The sequence below is a fragment of the Tasmannia lanceolata genome, unplaced genomic scaffold (genome assembly GCF_043159265.1).
Source record: "Tasmannia lanceolata isolate RefF3 unplaced genomic scaffold, GAP_Taslan_0.1 ptg000026l, whole genome shotgun sequence".
Taxonomy (NCBI): domain Eukaryota; kingdom Viridiplantae; phylum Streptophyta; class Magnoliopsida; order Canellales; family Winteraceae; genus Tasmannia; species Tasmannia lanceolata.
The window spans coordinates 8,647,728-8,664,784 of NW_027518703.1; the positions used below are offsets into that span (position 1 = coordinate 8,647,728).

The window sequence follows — 17,057 nt, forward strand, 5'->3', positions numbered from 1 at the left end:
GTCTATAAATCTTCAAACAAATATCTAATAACAGAGAGGAAAGTGTTTCTGCACACGTGCGCAGGGAGCTCACTGCTCACAAGTGGCTTAAAAAGCCACCGATTGTTCGTATGGCAGGTCCACCTCTGCGGGGTCCACAAAAAGCGACCAATCGGTAGCTTTTTAAGCCGCTTGTGCGCAGGGAACTCCCTGGACACGTGTGCAGAAACACTTTTCTCAATAACAGAATAGCAGCAAGAGTCAGTTGTCTGCAAATTAGTATATAATGTCACTTATCCTTGTTTGGTACTACTCTAATCGGCCTTCACTTCAATCATTTCATTGTCCTTTTCTAATCACCTTTCAAAGGCACTTATAATTTCCAAGATGCTCTCAACGAGTCTGAATAGTGAGTGCTATTATCAAAACGAGGGAGCACTCATTTATCATTTTCCTACAAAATGAATACAAAAGGAGCAGTGACACTTCCAATAGGAAAAGACGGCAATTATACTTCCACCTAATTATAATGGGGTGGGGTCACCAATTGAAATTTCAATTGCAAAGTTCGATCGTATACATCATTTTTCGAAATAAAAAATTTAGTATAAAAGTAAGCCTAAAATAGAATTTGATGGGTTTCAAGTATGAGTAATGCAACCAGGCCACCTATGCCCACAAATCATTTACCGGGTGAGCAGAAAGGGTCCCGGTTGTATCTCCTTGAGGGAGAAAGAGACTTTCAAGTCATAAATCATCCACAGCAAAGTCTAACAAATAAATGGTTTTAACCATTGAGCAAAGTGACCCTAACTTATACTTTTATTTTATTTTTCCGAATGATAGCCAAAAAAATATTATTAAAAAAGACCGAAATGATCAAAGTACAAAAGAACAAGAAGAAAATGTGATGTAGGACCGTGAAGAGAAATATAAGAATAGGGGAAGAAGAGACAAAAATAACCTGAAGAAGAGACGAATTTAGGGAGAAGTAGAAGAAGAATAGATGAATTTAGGAAGAGGAGAAGAAATCAGAAGAGAGAAGAAGAAAACCAGAATTAAAGGGAGAAGAATCTTTATTCAATATCAATCAAAGTTTATAATCTCTACTACATAAGGCCTATATATAGGCAATTAATTAAAAGTCCTTAAAATAAGGAAACTGCCTAATTTAAGAATCCCTAAAAAGTAAATATTGAAATAAAATTTCTAGAAACTAAAATAACATGGAAAATAAATTCCTAAACTAAATAACATGGAAATATAAATCCTAATGGACAAATATGCCACTTATTGTATTATCTGCATCATTCTCCCCCTGTTGAAAAGAACTCGCCCTCGAGTTCTCGTCCGCCTGGGTCAAATATGAAAATAATCCAATGAAACAGAATGAGGCGCAATCCATCTGAAGCAATCCTGATGGCTAATGCTCGAGACAGCAATGAAAGTGATCTGAAAGGCTGGCGGCGAAATATGGAAGAAAGCATCCATACAAAATCATCAAAATACACGCCTTTCGTGAGAATCAGGGAAGCTGGGAAGATGGCAATGTACTCGTCCTGGATCGGCGTGATCGGCAAAACAGCCATGGGTGGTACCAATCGGGGAACATCCTCCACATAATCAACATCAACTAGTAACTCAGTAGGCACAGGAGAATTTACATGGAAGTCATCCGCTATTATCTCATCAGACTCAGTAGAATCAATGATAAAATCAAAGTCTAGGACTGAAGCTTGGGCAGTGATGTCAGGCTGATGGACCTCATGATCAATCTGCGGAACAAGTTCATCTGTATCGGCACAAGTCTCGGCAATCTGATCAATCAGCGTAAATATAGGGCAATCATCTGTAATATGCTCGCGATCATCTGTCTCAGGTAATGGATCAACAGTCATGTCACTCGGCTCTGACTCAGGACGATGCTCAATCAACTCTGCCAAGGGAAAAGCCTCACATGGATCTACTACAATATCTGCCTTAGAAGTGTGAAGTTGTCTCTGCTCATGTATACAACACACTGAATTTTCAGCTATAATTTTAGCTTCGCATATATAATGACGGTCTTCTTTTAGTCGTTTAAGGAGGGCTTCGACTTTACTTTCAAGACTACACAACACTCTATATTCTTGCTCACGATTCAATCTCCGTTGATTCAAATAGTCAAGCGCACAAATATTCATAAACGCATCACGAACATCCTCCCAACGACAGATTGGCTACTCACGTCTTCTACAACGGTTCGTTTCAATGTGGCTCCATGAGCATCGGGCTTGTCGTCGCAAAGTTTCTTTAGCCCAGTAGATAGTCTGGCAGTGATCATGGCCATTGTACTCATGATATGCGTCTAGAGCATCAATCCAACGTAAACATGTATCCTCATAATAGCGAAAGTAAGTGCGGCCATTCCAATAGCTTTCGTCGTACCCATCAAAATATGGAACATAGGGCGGAGCTATTGGGATCGGCGTCAAAAACTGAAATCAACCGTCTGATTTGTTTGTCATGTCGAAAGGAACACAACACCTGTCTCGTATCTCAAATCGGACGAGTGAAAGCTGATGATCGGAAGAATAGGTGCAATCAATAGCTGAGATGGGTCCTGAAACTGTGCGGAAGACTACGGTCCGCTGCTGAAAATAGGCTGAATGCGCTCTAAAAGTTGTCACGAACAACTTTCGTGTTGAGGTCGAGGGCCAATTTTGAGTGGAAATAGCTCGGATTAGGAGAGATAAAATGTGATGGAGAGAGGAGAGAGAAAGTGTAGAGAGAGAATGAGAAGAGAAAAAGAAAAAGAAAATTCAATTTCTGCTTCTTCTTTTTTTTTTTTTTTTTTGGGGGGGGGGGTTAAGACTCACGTGAAAACATAAGTAAAAATAGGGGAGTTGCCCAAGGAAAGAAGGGGGGTGGGAATGAGTAGACTTTTATAAAAAAAAGGGGTGTCCAAGGTAATAATAGGGGTGTTTGATCTACACTTACATTTACTTGTAGGACCGTGAAGAGAAATTGAGGAAAGGGGAGAGAAATAGAAGAATAGGGGAAGAAGAGACAAAAATAACCTGAAGAAGAGACGACTTTAGGGAGAAGTAGAAGAAGAATAGAAGAATAGACGAATTTAGGGAGAGGAGAAGAAATCAGAAGAGGGAAGAAGAAAACCAGAATTAGAGGGAGAAAAATCTTTATTCAATATCAATCAAAGTTTATAATCGCTACTACATAAGGCATATATATAGGCAATTAGAAGTCCTTATTTCCTAATTTAAGAATCCCTAAAAAGTAAATATTGAAATAAAATTCCTAAAAACTAAAATAACATGAAAAATAAATTTCTAAACTAAATAACATGGAAATATAAATCCTAATGGGTAAATATGCCACTTATTAGCCTATTATTTGCATCAAAATGCTAAGACCACAAAATTACAACATCTCATGGAGGAAAGAATCAAATAATGCTAAAGATTCTTTAGAAACTCCATCCCTCTCTAGGAGATGTTCTCACGTGTTGAAAAGCTATAGCAGATGAGCCAATCCTGTAAAACAATGCAACGAAATACTTATCAAATCTCCATGGATGACTATACGATCCTTTTAACCATCGAATCACATTTAAGGAGTCTCCCTAAGTAGTTTTGCCGCACATTTTTTTTCTAAGGTAAAACTGGCTCAGGCGACATATAAAAAGTTCAGTTCAAAGTAGCCAATATCTCTCGTGTCGCTAAATTTTAAGGGGTTGAGGTTAATAACAATGGATAAATCTGGGGCCACCCAGATGTATACAGAAATTTAACTATAAGTCATTTAATAACTACATGAAACTGTACATTTATAAGGTGTAAAATAAATATAGTATAGATGAATCTAATTGAGAGAATAAAGCAAGGATGAACATATGGTAATTTCAGTAATTCCCAACAATAAAAAATGGACTGAGCATGTGCAGAGTCATTCACTTGAACAAGCATAATGGACACATTTGAGAGATAAAAGCGAAAAAGAATCCCCATTAATTAGTTGGGAATTACTTGAACAAGCGTAATGGAATAGTTCAATTACAGACTAATTTACAGCCCCCCCCCCCCCCCCCCCCTCTCAATCTCTCTCTCTCAATTTTATCCAGTATGCAAACAAAGAAAAAGTAAATCGTAATAGAAAGCCAATTTGGTAAAACAATGAGCTAGTACGCAAACTGAAATTCAACAACTATTATAAAAAAAAACAGTATCAAAGGCACCCCATTGGTCAGTTTCAGCAAAGTCAAAAGCCATTTCCTTTTTTTCTTCACCACGCGTCTAGATTGGCGTTTTAGGAAGCTTTACAGAGTTTGAGTATGTGAGCAATGTTAGAATGAAGAACAGCCCTTGCTAAAACCAACTTCAAGGGCGCCCCCATTGGTCTATTTCAGCATAACTCAAAGCCTTCCCACATTTTATTGGGCCATCCACATTTTTGAGAGCCAACATAGACGGACTTTTGCTGAAATAGACCAATGAGGGCGCCCTTGAAGTTGAGGTGCATTTAGGAGGAGAATTAATTTTGGGAGATGTTATCGGCACTACTGTATTTTGATGATCGCACATGGCCCGCACCATAGGATGATCCAAACCGTCCATTAGATGCGAGGGTTAGGATCAACCTATGGAAATAATTTTTGGGGTACAACCTATTTAGGGCGTGGCCCATCGGGCGGTTTGGATCATCCTATGTTGCGGTCCATACCGTACTTCTAACAAAGTGAGGAGTGTGATCATTAAAATACAGTAATGCTGATAACGTTTCCCTGAATTTTTGCTGATTTTTTATTTCAAGGAGAAATGCCTTTTGTGATGGACCCTAGCAAATCCCTTCTACTAAACTGATAAGAGCATTTTGGAGGAGAATAAATCTTTGCTGATTTTTTGCTTATTATACTTTTCTTGGGTATCATGTGTACCCGTTTTGAGATTGTTTTACACATAGATTCGATTAGAACTTATGCCACGTTTGATGAAGCTGCTAGATTATACTAGACTAGACTAGATAGGCTAGCCAGATTCTAACAAAAAACCTCTAGATAACTAATAGAAACGCCATTAAAGTCGATGATGATCTTTACAAGAGAGAGAGAAAAATGCTCTCTCCCTCTCGCTAAATTTTATCTATTTGCATGATAAGACCAAGGTAGAAGTTATCTTTAGTAGTACCCTTTGGATCTTCTTCATTTCTAGGAGGTGCCCTTATAAGTAAAGCATCACACATTATAATCACACAACGAAGAAGAGAAAAAACAAGATGGGGCCAAGAAATTTACGTGTCAAAGATGGTGGTGGTAGTGTCATTTCTCTTCTTCTCTACATTTCTTGTCACAAATGCTCAGACCTTAGTTACAGCCATTATAATTTTTGGTGGATTCGACCGTCGATGTGGGGAATAATAACCATCTTCTTACCATCTTCAAGGCAGATTTCTCTCCTTATGGGAAGGATTTCTTCACCCACAAACCCACTGGAAGGTTCTGCAATGGGAAACTAGCGATTGATTTTACAGGCAAGCTAACCATTATTAATTCTTTTTCAATTGTAGATTATCACTAATCACTTTCTTAACTAAAAATTTCACTTGTAATTTATGTTGTTCTTGCAGCTGAGACTCTGGGCTTCATCAACTATGCTCCTGCGTATCTTAGCCCTCAGGTGTCGGGGGATAACCTTCTCATTGGAGCCAATTTTGCTTCTGCCGCATCGGGTTACTATGACAAAACTGCTCTTTTATATGTATGGATCAAGAAGATATCTCTTCAAATTAACTTTGTTAAATTTGTGGGATTTTACTTATGGTTAATTTGTTAATTTTTATTTGGGCAGGATGCGCTTTCGTTGCCACAACAGCTGGAGTACTTTAAGGAATACGAGTCTAAATTGGCTAAATTGGTGGGAAGCAGCAATGCATCTTCAATCATATCAGGAGCCATGTATGTATTAAGTACTGGAACAAGTGATTTTGCGCAGAACTACTACATCAATCCTTTACTTTTCATAGTCCAGAGACCAGACGAGTTCTCGAATATACTAGTACAGACTTCTCAAGCTTCATTAAGGTATGCTTGCCCTTCGTGGTGATTTCTTCTGTTTTGGCTACTCTAGAGTGATTCAATCATGTGTTCTATTTCCTGGTGATTTGTTCTGTTTCTGCTACTCTGGAGGGATTCAATCATGGGGTTCTATTTCATTTCGGATCAGGTGAGAAAAAGTGAATTGTGAAGGCCCCAAAAGTTGGGTTTGTGGTCCCAAATCAGAAGCCTCCCCAGGTTGATCTTCCTGAATTATCTAGACTTGAACCACTATTTATCATGGAATTTCTTAAATTTAATGATAGATATGATCATAATTTGAGTACATGTATATAATTTCATAGATTGAATTATAGATATGATCATGTTTAGAACTGGTATAGTTAATAGATTTAAAAGAGGCCTTAAAAGTCCCATTTGTAAATAAGATTAAAATAAAATAAACTCATTATGTTTAGGACTGGTATAGTTAAGGATTTCAAAGCGGCCTTAACGACCCATTTGTAAATAAGATTACATTAAAATAGATATGACAATGTTTAGAACTGGTATTGTTAAAGGATTTCAAGCAGGCCTTAATGTCCCATTTGCAAATAAGATTAAACTAAAACAATCTCATTTGCAAATAGTGACCAATTTTAATGGTATCCAAAGAGATCCAAAATGTAATTCTGATGGATATAATTTGGTGCACAACAGGAACTCTATGGGTTGGGAGCAAGAAGGATAGGTGTAACATCACTTCATCCATTAGGGTGCTTACCGGCGGCAATCACCTTCATTGGATTTGGAAGCAATGGTTGTGTCTCCAGGCTCAACAGTGATGCCCAAAACTTCAATAAGAAGATCACTTCAGCTGCAAACCAGCTACAGAAGCAGCTTTCAGGACTCTAGATCGCCATCCTTGACATCTACACGCCGCTCTACAACATGGCCACAACTCCTTCTAAATATGGTAATAATTATACCAATAGAGCAGTAATTTCTACTAAACAGAAGCCTCTCACCATGCATACACTTAATTCCATGATCTTGTTAGTATCATAGTGGAACAGTGTCACTTGATCTTCTGATATCCCATGGTTCAATTGTCAACGGTCTGTTCTTATTTTTTGAGCAAAAAAGATTGGACCTTTGAGTAAAAAGTTGATCAAATTTCTCCAAAGATTATAGATTATGAACCCAATTAATCAAGAGATGTGTAGCTCTTTCTCTCGTGGTATTCCATTTAGTAATACACCAATCAAATATACAAATAAAATTAAGCAAGAAAACAGGAGGGAAATATCAACCAAGAAATTAAGAGAAAATCAAGCATTCAAAGGTATTAACTTCTTAAATTAGCCTCTGTTTTTCCTGCCAAAATGGTGCCATCTTTACGTATATATATAAAAAAAAAAATCGATCAAATTTCTCTGCAGATAATAGATTATGACCCTAATTATTCAAGGGATTTGTAGCTCTTTTTCTTGCTCTATTCGATTGGTGTAATACAACAAACAATTATACATACAAAATTAAAAAGAAAACAGGGGAAATATCAACCAATAAATTCAGACAAACTCAAGTATACCAAGGTAGTAGCTTCTTAAGTTAGTCATTTCCATTATTTACAAGTACCAAATTTTATACTTTTATGCTAGCTCCTTTTGTGATGGTTGATTCAGAAATGCTTTTTGTGTGTGTGTGTGTGTGTGTGTGTTTGTTTGTGGTAATTTTGCTATCAATATTGAGCCTAATTGAAAATTAGTGTTTGTTAGATTATACAGAATACATGTAGCGGCTGGTTGGTATGTGGGTAAGAATGCCGCCTCTGCCTTAACTTTTTGTTTTCCATTTAATACCTTCAAGCATTGCATATGCAGAATATTTTGATAATGGCATTGCTCAATTTGTTGTACACTTTGTCATTAGTTTTCTTTGCCGACCCCAACTAGTTTGGGACAAAGGCTTTGTTGAGTTGAGTTTTGTCATTAGTTTTCTTTCCATAGAAAATTTTTATAAATACGTTTTCATGGAAAAAATTTACTGTAGATTTTTCTAACACCTTATGGACAGAGCATGGCATGGGTGAGGCTCATCATATCCCATCAGGCCCACCATTTTAAACCATGTTTTGATATAAGGCCACCAACTCTACCCAAACCCATGCATATTGTGAAGCCTACTGGGTATCCGATCGCCCTATAGCATGCTCCCAATCGTTACTAGTCCAACCATTGGGAAATGTTGTTAAGCTATAGCTAATTAAGTGTTTAATAGAGTGAGGAGTGCCATTTTCGTAACTGCAATTTAAGCTATAGTTTGTTTGGTGTTTGTTCTTTTTCTCTTACTCCTAGAAGTGCCAATGTTTTGGCTGATCTCTTAGCCAAATTAGGAGCTTCTAGTGAGTCATTTTATATGGGGCAATTCTTACCCCCTGAAGTGCACATGTCATCCATTATTATTTAACAAAATTGTTTTCTTCCTCATTACAAAGCAAAAGCATCTTAGCATGTTCTCTTCTCCTAGTCTGAGACAATGAATGAATAACTAGAAAAGCCTTGGTGTTTTTCTTTTATTTTGAAGTTAGTGAATATCATCAACTGGCTATGGTGTACAGGGTTCACCAAAGCTCGGAGAGGTTGCTGCGGAACTGGGATGGTGGAGATGGCAATATTATGCAACCCACGGTCGATAGGTACATGTCCTAATGCTACAGAATATGTGTTCTGGGACAGTTTCCACCCATCTCAGGCTGCATATCAACAGCTAGCAGACTCCATCCTCGTCGAAGGCCTTGCCCTCATTTCCTAAATATAGGACATATTTGTGATTTTCTTTAGATTTATTAATTTTCTTTGTTTTATTTGTATTAGGATTATTTAAAGTTAGAGATGAAGTTTATCCTTAGAGGTATAGCTTACACTAATCCTAATTGGATTAGAGATTGAATTTGAGTAGGATCCTAATTGGATCACATTTCTTCTTCAGACAAGAGAAATAACCAAACATACGACCTACTATTATCAGCTTTTCCTATGCTTGGATGTCTTTTTCTTTCTTATTTTTACTAGTGTTGAAGTGAATTTGAATTGGGCTTTCAATAAATAAGACAAGTAAAGATTGCAGGTGGGAAGTATATGCCTCTGTTATCTTGTTTCTCTTTTGCTTGTGTTTATAAATCTTCAAACAAACATCTAATAACAGAATAGCAGCAAAAAAGCCATGCAAAGGATGGTACTTGGTAGCTTTTTTAATCAATTGCCTGCAAATTGGTGTAATGTCACTTATCCTTGCTTTGTACTTTTCTCATCGGCTTTCACTTCACTCCTTGCTTTGTTCATATTTCTAATAAGCTTTCAAAGACAGTTGTAATTTCGAAGATGCTCTCAAACCAGGGGGCACTCCTGTATCATTTTCCTACAAAATGAACAGAAAAGAGCAGCTGACATTTCTAATAGGCAAAGAATGCAATTATAATGGGGTCACACTTCAGAAGTTGAATTGAACCGTTGGTATAAATCATTTTTTGAAATGAAAATCTTAGTACAAAACTCGGCTTAAATTAAAACTTGATAGATTTTAAGTATGAATAATGCAACCTTTCAGTTGCCAATGATTTTTAGTCATGCGAACCGGTTGCTTTAAGGAGCAGTGCCGGTTAAAGCAACCGGCACACCTGCCCACAAATCATTTGCCGAAAGGCCTAACAGATAAATGGTTTGCACCATTGAACATTTGAACCTGGCTTATATTTCTGCGTACGGGTGCAACTCGGGTCGATTTTTGGGAATTCGGGTGGAGTTGTTAGTGATTTTGCATTTTCAAAATCATGTATATTACATGTTTTAGTGTTTTGGAAAATGTTTTATCAAAAGCGTTTGGGAAAAAGAAAATGTTTTCTTGGAAATATTTGCTTTTACAAAAGGATGTAGAAGTGTAGTTGAAAAAGATAGTTCCACATCGGATGAGAGAAAAGAAAGAGTAGGGCTTATAAAGCACTACCTTTTCTAACTCTTGTTGATTGCACATTGGGTTGAACCCATGGTTGGACCCGCGGGACGGTGCAACGCACCGTTCGCACAGGCGCACGCGCACGCGCGGCGTGGGCAATGGGCTATAGGACGGGCCCATGACTCCAACGGTCAAAGGGTGTGATCAAATGGGTTGTGTCCCTTCCCCCAACGGTCATGTGCCAAGGGGGTGCGATCCACACCATAGATGGTTGATCTAACGATGACTGGGTTGGAGAGAGGTTTTACTCAAGCCAACAGTCACATCTAGGATCGATCAGGACCGTTCAATATCAATGGGTGCGATCTAACGGTCAGATTTCAAACATTCTGGAAAGGTGCCCTGTAGAGGTGTTTTTCACACTGAAAAGACACCAGATGGTCTATAAAAATGTGCAAACTTCAGTCATTTAAAATAGAAATCGAATTGGCAATTCTGACTGATTTTACACTCTCTTCTACACTCCTACAAAAATCCCCAAGTATTTCTACATACTGTTTTTCTTTTGTTTACTGTTCTAGATACTGTTTTTCTGCAGAAACAGAATCTAGAGATTTCTCTAAGGCTTGAAATTTCGGAAGGGCATTTCGGGTTTGATTCCGCTAGTGCTACGCGTCATCAAACATTAGTAGGGCTTCCCTACTAGGCTTCATTGTATCTTGGAGGCAATTCGCGGATTCCCTTTGCACACTACTAGTGGGAGCGAATCTTGTCTTAAGGAAAGTGATATCACGCCTTGAAGCAACAAGTTTCTGTTTTGTATCATCAACAGTACCCTCAACAAATTTTCCAACAATCTTAAGACAAGATCATCTACTGTTGTTTCAATGGCACTTTATTCAGTTCGTCAAATGACCCAAGACTTTGTCAAACTCGAACGTTTCGACAAAGGAAATTTCAAGCGCTGGCAGAAGAAGTTGCACTTCATTTTGACATCACTCAAAGTGGTCCATGTTCTCACTACTCTAAAGCCGTCAGCAAATGAAAATGAAACTTTGGCAGAGGCTCGTGCAAGGATGAAGTGGGAACAGGATGACTACATTTGCAAAGGGCACATCCTAAATGCTATGTCAGATACACTATTTGACATATATCAAGGCATGGGATCAGCAAGTGAAATCTGGAATGCACTTGAAGCCAAATACTTGGCGGAAGATGCCAGTAGCAAGAAATTCACTGTGAGTCAATTTTTAAATTTTAAAATGGTAGATGATAAGTCTGTTATTGATCAATTACATGAAATACAACATGTAATTAATCAAATTCATTTGCAAGGCATCCTTCTTGATGATTCCTTCATTGTCCCGTCAATTATTGACAAACTTCCACCAAATTGGAAAGACTTTAGAAAAAGTCTAAAACACAAGAAAGAGGAAATGTCTATTGAAGACTTGGCTCAATGCCTCAGGATTGAGGAAGAGTCAAGAATCAGAGACAAGAAAGAAAATGAAATTGTATCCTCTAAGATCCATTTGGTGGAAAATGTCAAGAATTCGAACCAACAAAGAAAAGGCAATTGGAAGAGAAACAAACACCCTGAAAAGAATACTAATAAGAATAAGAAAAGAAAGGGTGCTTGTTTCAACTGTGGCAAACCAGGCCATTACAAGAGTGAGTGCCGACTTCTTAAGGATAAGAAGTCGGGTGCACCAACAGACAAAGAAAAGTTTGTCGCCATGATTTCAGAGGCAAATATGCTTGAAGATGGCAATGATTGGTGGATTGACTCTGGTGCGACGATGCATGTCTGTAAAGACAGGAACCTGTTTTCAACTTATGAAACAGTTGAAGATGGAAGCGTGTTATACATGGGAAATTCGTCGACAGCAGAAGTCAAAGGGAAGGGCAAGGTGGAACTTGAGTTCACATCCGGCAAGCGACTCACTCTAACCGGTGTCTACCATGTACCAGAAGTTAGAAAGAACTTAGTGTCTGGAAGCATTCTCAACAAGAATGGCTTCAAACTTGTATTTGAATCTGACAAGTTCATTCTTTCTAAGGGGGGTACTTTTGTTGGGAAGGGATATATGTATGAAGGGATGTTCAAACTTAATATCAATAAAGTGAATGTCTTTGCTTATGTTTTGGATTCTTCTTTATCTTTATGGCATAATCGTTTAGGACATGTAAATACTAGGAAAATGAATGATATGGTTAAGTTAACCTTAATTCCTAAATATGAAAATGACTTAGTAGATAGATGTAAAACATGCATGCAAACCAAGATAATCACTAAGTCATTTCCTAAAGTAGATAGAACTTCTAACTTGTTAGATTTAATTCATAGTGATGTATGTGACATACATAGTGTTCCCACAAAGGGAGGTAAAAAGTACTTTGTTACATTTATTGATGATTATTCTAGGTACTGTTATGTTTATCTACTTAGTCATAAAGATGAGGTTTTAGAAAAATTTAAGATTTATAAAACTGAAGTAGAAAACCAATGTATAACAAGCATTAAATGTCTCAGATCAGATAGAGGTGGTGAATATCACTTTCCTCATTTCTGTGAATCAGTAGGCATAGTCCATGAATCTTCTGCCCCTTATACACCACAACAAAATGGTGTAGCAGAAAGGAAGAATAGGACACTTACTGAAATGATTAATGCTATGCTTGTTAATTCTGGTTTAAATAAAAGTTTTTGGGGTGAAGCCTTACTTACAGCTTGTCACATTTTGAATAGGGTACCAAGTAAGAAATCTGATATAACCCCTTATGAATTGTGGAAGAAAAGGAAACCAAACTTAAGTTACCTTAAAGTTTGGGGTTGTAGATCTATAGTTAAAGTCCCTAAACCTAAGTTAAGAAAATTAGGTGAAAGGGGTATTGAGTGTATCTTTTTGGGATATGCTAGTCACAGTAAGGCCTATAGGTTCTTAGTTATAGAACCTAATGATTTCATAGATGTCAATACCATAATTGAATCTAGAGATGCCTTTTTCTATGAAAATAGGTTCACTTCAATTCCTAAAGAAATTGAACCTACAACTTCTGTAGATCATCATTTAGAATCACAAACAGAAGTTGGTGAACCTAGTGTACAACCTAGTAAAATAAGAAGAAGTTCAAGAGATAGAAGGGATAGGAGTTTTGGCCCTGACTTTGTAACCTACCTGGTAGAAGGGACAAGGGAAAAACTCCAAGGTTCTGTCTTGTTAAACTTTAGCATAGAAAGTGACCCTCAAACCTATGGAGAAGCCATAAAGTCACAAGATGCTGCTTTTTGGAAAGAAGCAATTAATGACGAAATAGATTCTATCATGGGTAATAAAACTTGGATTTTGGTTGATCTACCACCTGGGTCTAAACCTATAGGATGTAAATGGATCTTCAAGAAGAAGATCAATGTAGATGGGACCATAGAAAAGTTTAAGGCAAGGTTAGTTGCCAAAGGGTTTACTCAAAAACCCGGTATTGATTACTTTGACACATATGCACCTGTTGCTAGGATTTCTACCATTAGAGTGTTGATTGCCCTTGCTTCCATATACAAACTTCACATTCACCAGATGGATGTTAAAACCGCATTCTTAAATGGTGAACTTGATGAAGAAGTGTATATGGAACAACCTGAGGGATTTATTCTGCCAGGCCAAGAGCATAAAGTATGTAAGCTTATCAAATCTTTGTATGGGCTTAAGCAAGCCCCTAAACAATGGCATGAAAGATTTGATAAAGTCTTAGTGTCAAATGGTTATAAGATACATGAATCAGATAAATGTATATACAGTAAATTTAAGGGCGGCAAAGGTGTTGTTATTTGTTTATATGTTGATGACATGTTAATTTTTGGTACTGATATTGCAAGCATTCAAAGTACTAAATCATATCTTTCTCAAAACTTTGATATGAAAGATATGGGTGAAGCTGATGTGATTTTGGGTATTAGAATCATAAGACAGGACAATGGTCTTATTCTAACACAATCACATTATATTGAGAAAGTTCTTAAAAAGTTTAACCATTTTGAATGTTCACCCATTTCAACACCTTTTGACCCAAATATAAAGTTGTATCTTAATACTGGCAGGACTATCTCTCAACTAGGGTATGCTAGTGTAATTGGTAGTCTTATGTATGCTATGACTTGTACTAGGCCAGACATAGCATATGCTGTAGGTAAACTTAGTAGGTTTACCAGTAATCCTAGTTTTTCTCATTGGAATGCAGTCTATAGAGTTTTAAAATATTTAAAGAAAACTATAGACTATGGTTTATGTTATAGTGGGTATCCAACTGTAATAGAAGGATACTCTGATGCTAGTTGGATAACTGAGCGTATAGACCATTTATCAACCAGTGGGTGGATTTTCACCCTTGGTGGGGGAGCAGTCTCCTGGGCCTCTAAGAAACAGACATGCATAACAACTTCAACTATGGAAGCAGAGTTTATAGCTCTGGCAGCATGCTGTAAAGAGGCGGAATGGCTTCGAAATTTGTTATTGGAAATTCCGTTATGGTCTAAACCAATGCCATCGATTTATGTCCATTGTGATAGTCAGGCCACACTATCAAGGGCATATAATCATGTTTATAATGGTAAGTCCAGACATATAGGACTTAGACATAGTGCTATAAGAGAGTTACTTACTAATGGAGTAGTAACTATTGATTTTGTGAGATCGAGCCAAAACTTGGCCGATCCATTCACTAAAGCTCTTGCAAGAGATCTGGTGTGTAAAACATCATTAGGGATGGGGTTAAAGCCATTAACCAATAGTCACCAATGATGGAACATCAACTCAACACTTGAATAAACATCAAGTCTTGAGTTCAATGAGTCCAAGTACATCATATGGAGTGATTGCAAGCACTATAATCTGTATTATTTGCCATCCCAAGGTAAAGTGCTTGGTACCTGTAATGTTTAAAAGGAGAAGGCTGAGTATTTAAACTCTTAATAGGCTTATAACATAATGTTGGAGTGTCTTAGTTACAGGGGCACTCTTGATAAGCCTACCTATGTGAGTGTGGGAGTGGTGCCGCTTCCTATGAGACCTGGCTAGTCTCTAGAGCACTCATGAAACCAAGATATAGACACAAGGCCAGTTCATGTGTCGGTTTTAGAAATTGCCCAAAGAGGTGAAATCTTGTGTGTGAGACGTATCCGGTTAATCATATAGAATAGCTAGTTCAAAGATACGTCTACTATGCAATTCTGGTTAACTTTGATATGTCCTCACTAAGTGAAGGTTCAAATCGAGAGATACCTTCATCTATGCATAAGATTTCCAAGCCTGATGAGAAAATTTTCTTTGATTTTGAAAATGGTGGGGGATTGTTAGTGATTTTGCATTTTCAAAATCATGTATATTACATGTTTTAGTGTTTTGGAAAATGTTTTATCAAAAGCGTTTGGGAAAAAGAAAATGTTTTCTTGGAAATATTTGCTTTTACAAAAGGATGTAGAAGTGTAGTTGAAAAAGATAGTTCCACATCGGATGAGAGAAAAGAAAGAGTAGGGCTTATAAAGCACTACCTTTTCTAACTCTTGTTGATTGCACATTGGGTTGAACCCATGGTTGGACCCGCGGGACGGTGCAACGCACCGTTCGCACACGCGCACGCGCACGCGCGGCGTGGGCAATGGGCTATAGGACGGGCCCATGACTCCAACGGTCAAAGGGTGTGATCAAATGGGTTGTGTCCCTTCCCCCAACGGTCATGTGCCAAGGGGGTGCGATCCACACCATAGATGGTTGATCTAACGATGACTGGGTTGGAGAGAGGTTTTACTCAAGCCAACAGTCACATCTAGGATCGATCAGGACCGTTCAATATCAATGGGTGCGATCTAACGGTCAGATTTCAAACATTCTGGAAAGGTGCCCTGTAGAGGTGTTTTTCACACTGAAAAGACACCAGATGGTCTATAAAAATGTGCAAACTTCAGTCATTTAAAATAGAAATCGAATTGGCAATTCTGACTGATTTTACACTCTCTTCTACACTCCTACAAAAATCCCCAAGTATTTCTACATACTGTTTTTCTTTTGTTTACTGTTCTAGATACTGTTTTTCTGCAGAAACAGAATCTAGAGATTTCTCTAAGGCTTGAAATTTCGGAAGGGCATTTCGGGTTTGATTCCGCTAGTGCTACGCGTCATCAAACATTAGTAGGGCTTCCCTACTAGGCTTCATTGTATCTTGGAGGCAATTCGCGGATTCCCTTTGCACACTACTAGTGGGAGCGAATCTTGTCTTAAGGAAAGTGATATCACGCCTTGAAGCAACAAGTTTCTGTTTTGTATCATCAACAGTACCCTCAACAAATTTTTCCAACAATCTTAAGACAAGATCATCTACTGTTGTTTCAATGGCACTTTATTCAGTTCGTCAAATGACCCAAGACTTTGTCAAACTCGAACGTTTCGACAAAGGAAATTTCAAGCGCTGGCAGAAGAAGTTGCACTTCATTTTGACATCACTCAAAGTGGTCCATGTTCTCACTACTCTAAAGCCGTCAGCAAATGAAAATGAAACTTTGGCAGAGGCTCGTGCAAGGATGAAGTGGGAACAGGATGACTACATTTGCAAAGGGCACATCCTAAATGCTATGTCAGATACACTATTTGACATATATCAAGGCATGGGATCAGCAAGTGAAATCTGGAATGCACTTGAAGCCAAATACTTGGCGGAAGATGCCAGTAGCAAGAAATTCACTGTGAGTCAATTTTTAAATTTTAAAATGGTAGATGATAAGTCTGTTATTGATCAATTACATGAAATACAACATGTAATTAATCAAATTCATTTGCAAGGCATCCTTCTTGATGATTCCTTCATTGTCCCGTCAATTATTGACAAACTTCCACCAAATTGGAAAGACTTTAGAAAAAGTCTAAAACACAAGAAAGAGGAAATGTCTATTGAAGACTTGGCTCAATGCCTCAGGATTGAGGAAGAGTCAAGAATCAGAGACAAGAAAGAAAATGAAATTGTATCCTCTAAGATCCATTTGGTGGAAAATGTCAAGAATTCGAACCAACAAAGAAAAGGCAATTGGAAGAGAAACAAACACCCT

The 17,057-nt window shown here is 37.8% G+C and overlaps 1 protein-coding gene and 1 pseudogene across 2 annotated transcripts in view; one reads left to right on the forward strand and one right to left on the reverse strand.

Moving 5' to 3' along the window:
- The first annotated feature begins 5,154 nt into the window (after positions 1-5,154).
- On the forward strand, positions 5,155-9,133 carry LOC143858796 (GDSL esterase/lipase At5g22810-like; annotated as a pseudogene). The gene is made up of 5 exons (XR_013239043.1): positions 5,155-5,505; positions 5,602-5,732; positions 5,823-6,055; positions 6,728-6,983; positions 8,631-9,133. The product of XR_013239043.1 is annotated as a GDSL esterase/lipase At5g22810-like (transcript).
- The window catches only part of LOC143858794 (uncharacterized), a 50,236-nt gene continuing 42,287 nt past the window's right edge, over positions 9,109-17,057 (reverse strand). The window contains exon 23 of the transcript XR_013239042.1: positions 9,109-9,430. The gene's annotated coding sequence lies outside the window, so the exon portion shown is untranslated. The remainder of the gene's footprint in view (positions 9,431-17,057) is intronic.